This window comes from Molossus molossus, unplaced genomic scaffold (genome assembly GCF_014108415.1).
Source record: "Molossus molossus isolate mMolMol1 unplaced genomic scaffold, mMolMol1.p scaffold_m16_p_22, whole genome shotgun sequence".
NCBI classification, from domain to species: domain Eukaryota; kingdom Metazoa; phylum Chordata; class Mammalia; order Chiroptera; family Molossidae; genus Molossus; species Molossus molossus.
This window is the reverse complement of record NW_023425358.1, coordinates 34,635,065-34,644,384: the sequence shown is the minus strand read 5'-3', so window position 1 is coordinate 34,644,384 and position 9,320 is coordinate 34,635,065. Positions and strand designations below refer to the sequence as shown.

General features: G+C 58.0%; 1 long non-coding RNA gene across 2 annotated transcripts; it reads left to right on the top strand.

Moving 5' to 3' along the window:
- The first annotated feature begins 1,179 nt into the window (after positions 1-1,179).
- Positions 1,180-8,702, top strand: LOC118639814. Of its 2 annotated transcripts, XR_004961299.1 has the most exons (7): positions 1,180-1,288; positions 1,386-1,538; positions 1,735-1,789; positions 2,363-2,469; positions 4,254-4,355; positions 7,588-7,643; positions 8,521-8,702. It is a non-coding gene; the product is annotated as an uncharacterized LOC118639814 (long non-coding RNA). The 2 variants fall into 2 exon arrangements; XR_004961298.1 differs by lacking the exon at positions 8,521-8,702 and having other exon boundaries at positions 1,186-1,288; positions 7,588-8,501.
- The last annotated feature ends 618 nt before the right edge of the window (positions 8,703-9,320 follow it).

The window sequence follows — 9,320 nt, the reverse complement described above, 5'->3', positions numbered from 1 at the left end:
GGACGGGGGGCCGGGAGAGGGGGAAGCCGCCGCCGCGGCTGCCGGGCCCGGAGCTGCTGCCGCCGCCGCTGCTGCTGCTGCTGCCCAGGAGGCGGCTGGCGGCGGAGGCTCGGCTCCCAGTAGCCGCACATCCCACAATACACCGCTAAGGAGCCCGACCCGAGCGCTCACCCTCCTCCTCTTCCTCCTCCTCTTCCTCCTCCCCTCGCCTTCCTCGCTGCTTCCCCAGGCGCTCTCCCGGCGGCGGCAGCTGCGCCGCCAAAGCCCCGGGCCCCAGCGGCCCCCCACCCCTCACTCGCGCGCTCCCACACTGCCTCCCCCCTCCCCAGGGGAAGGCCTTTTAATTTATTTATTCTGCTGGGACCTAGGTGGGGGTCTTGGCGGGAGGGGGAGGGGGTCTCCCCGGGCTCTACCTCCCGCGGCTGAGGCTACCCTCCGAGCCGCGGCGTGCGCCTCGGGCCTCCACAACTGTTTCCAAACTGCCAAGGCCGGAGGTGGGCGCGTGAGGGCTTGGGAACGGGGTTGGGGTTTTGGGGTGTAATTGTGTGTCTGGACGCTCAAGCCGCGGGGGGGAGGCAGGACGACTCAAGACGAGTTGCAATCGAGGTATCTCCGCTCCGGCTTCCTCTTCTGCCGGGCGACCCCCTCCCCCCCCGCCCCCAACCCGCCCCCGAGCTAGGGAGGAGAAACCAGGATTTTAACCAAATTAGCATTCACATTCCTGGGAGGATGCAGCCTTCGCCTGGACCTGGCTGATAGAAGCTTTTTGCTCTGTTTTTATTTTTGGAGAGCAGAGCCCTGTAATTGTCCAGAACACATGCTTCTCTTCCCCCCACCCCCTTCTTCCTCCAGCCACCAGCAGAGGAGAGAGTCCCCCTTTTTTGCATTTATCTTTTCCTTCCCCTTTCTTTATTAAAGGTCCGGGAGTGGCGGCGGCCAATCAGCGCGCGGCTTCCATCTTGTGAGTTCAACTCCTAGGCTCCCGGGCTTCGCGAGGACGCCTTTGCAGCCCCCTCTGCCTCCCGTGTCGGGCGGCCGAGGCGACGAGCCGCCTCGCTGGGGCTTCGGGGTGGTGTATTTCATATTGGGGCTCTTTTCGGGGTTTGTAATTTGGCAGTGGGTAGGTAATTGGCTGGAGCAGGGCGGCAGGGCGCGGCAGCCAATCAGCGCGCGCCTTCTATAGGGCTTGAGTTATTAGACGCTGATCTCAAAACATCCTTCATCAGACACCAAGGAGAGGCCAACAGATGAGGGGAGCCATTTTTCTGCAATGGAATTAAATGGCCAAGTGGGTTTTTCCTTTGTTGCAAATGGGGAATGTTTTTCCTTTGACTCCACCATCCAGTTCAGGACGCCTCAGTGTTGTGTTTAACATTTGTCAACAGGCTAAAGGACTCACAATTGGAAGAATGAAGAAGACTTTTTAAAAAGATCTGGATTTTTCCTTATGACTTGGAATCCATCTTTGTCTTGTATAACTAGGTCATAGCACACCATTAATGTCAGCAGTTAACAGTTTTGAATTCCAAAAAACCTAAGTAAATGACATATTTTTTTCTTCCTCTTTTTTTTTTCTTGGGTGGGTGGTGGTGGGGAGCTTGGAGCTGTCTTAATCTGTATTCTCTTGACTGAACAATAAATTTTTAAATATATATAGTTTCCTCTATTAAACACTTAAACCTGGCCATCTTATTAACTCCTTCTGCTCTCTCTTTTTTTTTTTTTTTTAACAAGGTAATGTTTTCAATGTATAGTTTTAGGACTAGCGAAGTGGCAGCAACAAAAAAATGTAAGCAGTTGTTACTCTTTTAAGTTTTTAAAAACCTTTTACATTGTAAGTACCCAATCCATTCTGTCCTTACGCAGCGCAGTTTTCATGTTAATGTTGCTGAGATGTCCTGAATTTTCTGAACCTTCATCTGCATGTATGTCTTTGTCGCTCTTGTCTAAGCCAGTTAAAATGCTTTTAGACGATTTTGCTTTTATAAAAGCTAAGGCGTTAGCTTTAAGCTTTTGAGAATGTTTACAGCAATAAATGCTAGTCAGCTTTCTTCCCAGTAACATGTACACTTTCTTTGAAAATCGATCTATTTGAAGGAAAACAGCTCTGTTTTTCTGGTCTTAGTAGAGGGGTGGGTGAGGGAAAGGAAGACCTCTTTGTGTAAGAGACTAAAAGCCGTCACAGGAAACTAGATTAAAACTGGAAAACAAGTCCTGGCTGGTTCGAGCCAAACACCAACGTTAACTCGCGGGTATTTTCTATGGTGGTTGGGATGGCCGCGTGTCTTTTTGCCTTTTGTTTGATTTGACTGTGTTTTCGCCTTTTGTCTCTTAATGACGGTCACACCATTGCTATATCCAGAGCAGTAAACAGTCCTCAGCGAAGCCGCCTTTTGCCAACCCAACCCTGGAAAGTTTACCGAAGTGGAAGGAGCAGAAAAATGCCATGAGAGTGTAACTTACAAAAAGGTAACAACAACAACAAAGGCACCACCATTTCCCCCAAATACTCCCAACTAAACAACTCCCCACAAAGATATTTTTTTCCAATAACATCTCCCCAGCCTCCGCCCAGCTTGATCTTCCAGATTCCATGGCACCGGGCTGAGCGGGTAAGTTGTTGTTGTTTTTTTTTAAAAAGTGCCTTTTGCCCCTTCGAGGAAATCTTTTTTTTTTTCCGAGCAGGCCAAGGGCTGCAAATGTGTGGGAGCCGAGGGGAGAAGGAGGTTTCTGGAGCTTTGTGTTTGACAGCCGGGTCCGGGAGGGGTTGGGGGCCGAGGAGGGCTCTTCGGACCCTTCTGCCCCTTCTGCCCGGGAGGCGAGAAGAGGCTCCCCCCGCGGCCTCGGGCGTCCATGGAGCTGCCTGCGCTTTTGTAGGTCTGAGCCTTGGTGGGGAGTCACTTGAAGTGCTTCGGAGACGGGGGTACTCAGGGGCCGAGGAGCCGGCCCCGCCAGGCCCAGGGCCCCTCTGCTCGCCCTTCGGCGTGGGGTCTGGCGCTGCGCGCGGCGCGGGGCTCGGGCGCGCCTGCGCTGCCGAAGCACAAAGGACAAAGGCCGGCGTCCATGTTGGCACCATGACGCAGCACCTCCCGCCCGGCGCCCGGCGCCCGCGGCCCGGCCGCGCTCGCTCCTCCCTCCCAACACGAGTTTATTTTCAGGTTCAGAGCAGAGCCGGCGGCCGGGGCCGGGGCCGGGCGGGACGAGGGGCGGGTGGCGCCGGCCGGCTCTCGTCCTTCCGCCCTGCGTCCCTGTCGAGCTGGGCCCCGGGCAGGCGGGTGGCCTCGGCCGGGCCCGGAGCCCGCGGGGCCCCGCGCCCGGGCCGGGGGCTGCTCGCGGAGGCCGTTGCGGGGCCCCCAGGCCCGAGGGCGTCGCGCGCCGGGGCTTCCGCGCCGGCCCCGCGGGGCGAGGCGAGCAGAACGGCGCCATTTCGCGCGCCGCCCGCGGCTCGGGCGGTGGCGGCCGCTGCGCCAGGCGGGAGGAGGCGGGAGGCGGCGGGCCGGGGGGAGGGGAGGCCGGCGCGCTGTCGCCCACGCTCCTGGCCGCCGCCTGCGTGGACGCCCCTGGCCCCGAGGCCTCGACGTCGAGGCCGGGTGGCCCAGCTGGCTCGGACCCCGCACCCGGGTGGGAGAGCCCTCGCGGGCACCAGGAGGCCTGCTCCCCTCCCTCCCGCGCAGCAGCCAGTAGTAAAGGACTCGGGGGCCGACCAGGGCCTCGAGGCCGCCCCCTGACCCCACGCTGCACACGCGGCCTCGGCGCCTAGATCTGGCTGCAACTGCCCTTTGATAGTCGAGCCCCAGGCACAGGGGCCCCCTTTGTCCCCAGTTCGGGCGTGAGGCCCTCACGGAAGCCACCGACGCCAGACGTGGTCGTGCGTGCAGAGCTGGCCTTCCAATCCGGCTCTCTAGAGGCAGAGGTGGGGGTTGAGGCCTGGGCAGGCTGAGCGGGCCTTCCCCCGGGTCCCCCCAGGCGGAGGGCTCCGGGGTAAACGCACCTCTCTGGCCCTTGGTGGGGGAGGGGATGTGGACGGGGCGGGCCTTTGGAAATGCAGATTAGTCGCCTCCTGCTGCTTGTCGCCCGGGCTGAACCTATGGTGAATCAGCCACCACCACCCCTTAACCATTCCAGAGTTAGGGCGCCTTGGCAGCTAGGAATAAGGGGGAGGCATTTGTAAGGATCCCCTTCCCTCCGGGAGATCCTGCCTTGTTTGTCGCCAGCAACTCCCTAACAAACCCTCTGGCTTCTCCCACCCCCAGGCTCTTGGCCAGAGAAGGGGCAACATGCCGGTACCCCCAGAGTGGACCGATCTCCTCTGAACAGCTGAGCAGGCTTAGTTTGACTCTGACAAGCCTACTAAGGTAGGTGTGAGCCCTTTCCCAACCTGCAAGGGAGATTTGGGGGGCTTTGGCCACCAGCCCTGAGAGGGCGGACACTTCAAACCCGTTTGGCTGGTTCTGCAGCCCCGCCCCTCCTCCCCCCACCCCTCCATGTGTGGGACTGTGTGTGTGTGTGAAATCGGCGGCCTGCTGGGCCTATCCATCCCCGCCTGTCAGCTTCTGTTGTCAGGAGTTTGGGGCATGCAATTCTCTGCCGTATTTAGTAGCACAGGAGAAGCCGTACTGGCTAGTGTTTCCCAGTGGTGTTTTGCGGTGGGGGGAGGGCCCTGGATGCCTCTGAAAGACACCTCTGCTACCAGGAAGCCCAGCCCTGCTCTGGCCCTTCCTTCCTGCCTCCAGTGGGGGCGTGTGGGGTGACTGTATGAGCTGGCCTCTTCTCCGATAGCTGGCTGCTCTTGAGGTGAAGCACAGGATCAGAGGCCTGGGCCAGCTTCCTCTAAGAGATTTCTTGCCTCTTCTGCTTCCTGGGAATTCCCAGATTCCCTCCCCAACACACCAAAATGAGCCGTTTCTAGAGTTGCACAAACTGGCTAGTCATTCACCTGCTGCTACCTTGCACATGCCGCACAGTCTGAGCCCAGCTCTGAGTGGGGCTAGGTCGGTTACTCTCAAACAAGCATGCGTCCCAGTCACACAGTAGAACTGATTCTTGGCCAGTCCTCTGATTCAGTACGTGGGGCCTGAGAACTTGCATTTCTAATAAGTCCCCAGGTGGTGCTAATTCTCTAGGGACACGTTTTGAGAACCCAGGCTAGGTAACACCTGTGGTGGTGTGAGGCTGCGAGCTCAGTGCTTGGCACAGAGTCGTTGGCCTAATAATAATGGCAACTCTCCTCGTTCTCCTAACACAAGCTGTGCCCGCAGTTTCCCATCCTCTTTGTCTCTGGGAAGCTCCACAGCTGGAGACAGTGAGGTCCTTGATCTCTGGCCCCCTCCCCCATGTGGTCGCTAGTGTGTGATGACTTTGATGAACCATTTGGGTCCAGGTGCCACTGATTGAACTGCCTCCCCCGTTTGGCTCACAGCTTGGCTTCTGTATCAGATCAGCCCTGCCCACTTTCATGTGTAAGGGCTAATGTGAGGTTTGGGGGCGTTTAGGGCTTGACCCTGAAATTTTGTTGTGGGCATCTTGGTGCTTAATCAAGGGAGGCTCTAAAGTCAGGCGGCTGTGGGCCTGAATCTCCAGTGCTGGTGACCTTGGGCGAGTCTCCGGTGTAAAATGATAATGATGCATGTTGAAAAGGGTGTTGGGAGAATTAAGGGGGCTGGCCTCACTCTCAGGCTTCACACTCATTCGCCTCCATTCGGATTTGGCTGCAGGGAGTGGAGGCTGGGCTTCCTTCCAGCCCCTCCCCCACTGGCCCACCCGGGAGCACGTGGCTCAGCCTCAGGGCAAAGGGAAAGAAGCCTGTGGAAGGCTGGCAGGCTGCATCCTTCTGCCCTTGTAGTCTGAGTCGGGATGGTGGCCTGCCCCCTGCTCCATGATCAGTCATGACTTGGGGTCACACACACCCCCTCCCCAGAATATAAATGACTCACCCAAGGTCAGGAGGTCACCACAGGCAGCCAGGACAGGGTTCCAGGTGTCTTGACTAACAGCCAGCGCCTGTGTCCGTGGCACCCCCTTGCCCCAGCTGTCTGGGTTATTTTGGGCTCCCTCCTGTGCCAGCTGTCTGCTGGCATCACTGCCGGGGGCTGGGAAAGCAGTCTGGTTGAAAGTAATCCTAGTGGTGCTTAGTTCCTTCTGACTGCCATGCCTTGGCCTCCAGTTCCAGATGAGCTGGGTGAGGTCCGTCTTGTACTTTGCTGAGGATAAAGGGGTGCACCCCCCTGCACCTGACACCAGCCTCCCTCCCGCCTTACCTGGCATAAGGGGAGAGGGGAAAGCTCTTTGTAAAACTTGATGAGCCTCTTCCCTACCTCCCTGGCCTCAGACCTCGGGTTTAAGTTCAGCTCCGACAGTGATGAGCCTATTCAGCCCTTTTAATCCTCCCTGAACCGTTCAGCCGCCTAAGGGTGTCCTGTGTCCCTTAGGATAGAGCCCTGATGGTTGCCAGGCCTGGGGTCTTTACCTGCTGTGGGCTTGGAATTGTTCAGTGATTGATTCAAACCCTCCCCTTTCAGCAGCTGCCTGGAGGGCCACAGCCAGTTCTTCCACTCCCGCCCTGGGACCAATTAGGGAGCAATTAGGTGCTGAACTGTGGTCTGGGTGTGATTCTTGGAAGGGAGAGGTGTCCCCCTGACCCGGAAGGATCGGCCTCTATACCTTTTCTTCGCTGCTTCCATTTCTCTTTCACCCTTTCTAATTTATTTTGTTACCCCACCCCCCACCCCATCACCCCTGGGGGCAGGGAGGGGCAGGGCAAGCTGTCATTCCTCCTTGCCCCGAGGGCGGCTCCGCCCACCGGTCACGCAGGGGGCGATGGGCGGGGCTGCTCCTGGCGCCAAGCCGGTGGGGCTGCCTGGAGAGGGCCACGCCAGCGGAAGGGCGGGCCGCTGGTGACGGAGGCCCGGAGGCTGCCAGACCTGCCTTACTACTGGACGCCGGGGTCCTGCCTCTTCCGTCCCAGCTACCGAGGGCCCCAGCATGGAATATGACCTTTTGGACCCTCTGGGTGGAGACGCAGCTGCGTGGACTGTGAAGAGAGGCACCCTGCCATCTCAAGGCCATCTGGGTCCACTGCTGTCTCCGTCTGGCCAGTGACCTTGGCAGGTCCCTGACCCTCTGAGAGCAGTGGTCTCCCCGTGTGAACTAGGAGGAGGAAGTTGGCAGATAGCCTTTTGAGCTGTTTCTGAGTCTGGCTTTGTGAGGGGAGCTTTTCATATGGCAGTGACTCCACAGGCCACCCTGGGCCACCTCCCCTCTCTGGGACCTCACAGGATGGTCTGTGAAGGCTGTGTCTTCAGCCTCACCAGGAGCAGATGACCTCGGGATGCTCTGAGGCACAAGGAAAGTGGAAGTCAGAGGCATGTCATTAACCATCCTACCTATGCTGGCCACACTTGACCCTCAGAAGACAGAAATGGATCTGGCACCTTCTCTCCTGGGCTCAGCTGGCCACGCTGTGGCGGAGGCCAAATGAGTTCACCCCACAAATGCCACCTGGCCAGCTCCCCTTGGTGTCTGTGTCTCAACAGCTCCGTGGCAAGGACCAGTTTAAAGTATCTTTCTTGTTTTCCTAAATCTCTCCAGGAACTCCTCCTGGTGAATAAAAGGAGAATGACATGGGTCCTCAGAGCATCTCACAGGTAAGGAAGCAGGGCCCCCAGGCATGTGGGTGTGCCCAGCTCCTCGGCTGGCCTGCCCTGGCTCTGCCACCCCAGGAAGCTCCAGCAGCTGGCCTGGCTGTGGGGTATTTTTAGCTACAGATCCAGCCCCTACACCACCACTGGAGCTGGGTCCAAATGAAACACTCCAGGCCGGCTGGGGCTGGGGTTCTGCCAGCCTCTTGGCCAGGCAGGGGTAGGTGGGCAGTCGGGCCAGTGTCAGCTGTTCTGCCTGGACCCAGGCAGGGCTGGAAAGACTCACTTTTCCTCTCCCCTCAGCTTTGTGTAAGTGGTTTGTTCTGTCATAAGTCAAAATTGCAACCCCATTTCTCAGATGGAAGGTGGAAACTTAGGAGCGAGGATGGTCAGGAGTCCTCCCACAGGCTTGTGTCGTTAACCCAGTTTCCCGTGGCATAGTTTGCTCAGAGGGGTGGCTTTTCTAGGTGAATTCTCCCCAGACCCCTCCCAGATGAGGCAGCCCCCTCCCCCTCCCATTCTCCCAGTCTCCATGGCTTTAGGGTCTGCTGTGGGGCCAGGCCTGAGATAAGGCTGCAAAGATAAGTGGTTCTCACTCCTTTCACGCAAAACCCTCTTCCATCCTCTCCCTCCTCCTGGGGTCCTGGGGTCATTTCTTACTTATCTCTGGACCTGGTCCCTTCTCCTGACAACTTCAGGCTGCCTCACCAGCCAATCATAGCTCCTCAGTGGTCACCGAAGAGAGCTTGAGGGTCCAGATTTGGCTGGGCCAGTCCAGGAGCCTTCTGTCCAGTGCCCCCAGCTTGAGCCCAGCAGCCAGGCCCTCTATAATCTAACCCTGGTTACCGTGATAACAGCATCCGGCCTCCCTCCTCTCCCCCAGCCACTGCCAAACCTGCTGGGGTTTTCCAGCCACCGTGCATTTGCCCAGGTTGTGTCTACCTGGCCCACCCTCCCAACACTGCCAAGCTTAGTTCATGTACCACCCAGCTACCAACCTTTTCTGAGCTCCTTACAGGTAGGAACACAATTGCCTCTCAATAAACTTGTGTTGCAAAAAAAAAAAAAATGAATGAGTTGCTGTAAATTTTTCTAGGGGTGCTTGATCCAGCGGGCCATCTGGCTTGGTGACAGGGTAGGGCTTCCACCTAACAACCTGAAACTGGGCTTTAACTTACCTCCTCTTCCCAGCTCCGACTCTTTTGGGGCTTCGTGGGCGGTCGCTGCTGCCCTCTGGTGGTCAGACCCTGCTTGTATTCGCTGAAAACCTTAACGCGACATTTATGGAACTGCCAGGTTGGCAATTTCCTCCCTGAAGCAAAGTTTACCTCATCTCTTCTGAGAACTTGAAAATTGGTCATCTTCGGGGAGGGTAGGGGTAAGATCCTGGGTCCTGCCAGCCCCTTTCGGAGGAAACTCCCAGAGGTCCTACCCCAGCTGGGAGGACCCGGTGGCTCACTTGGCCCTGCCCCGGTGCCTAACCCGCCTGCTGCTCAGCTGCTCCTGGGGCCCGCCACTCCCTCCAGCGGCCTGGCTTGTGGAGCGGAAGTCAGCCCAGGGTCGCAGGGATAGGGGGGGGTGGCAGCCAGCCGCCCTGTAGTACCTGCGTCTGGGGGTGGGCGGGTTGGAACGAATGCTCGCAAGTTGGGGGGCTGCTGGCTGAGCACTTGAGTTCCCGGGTGG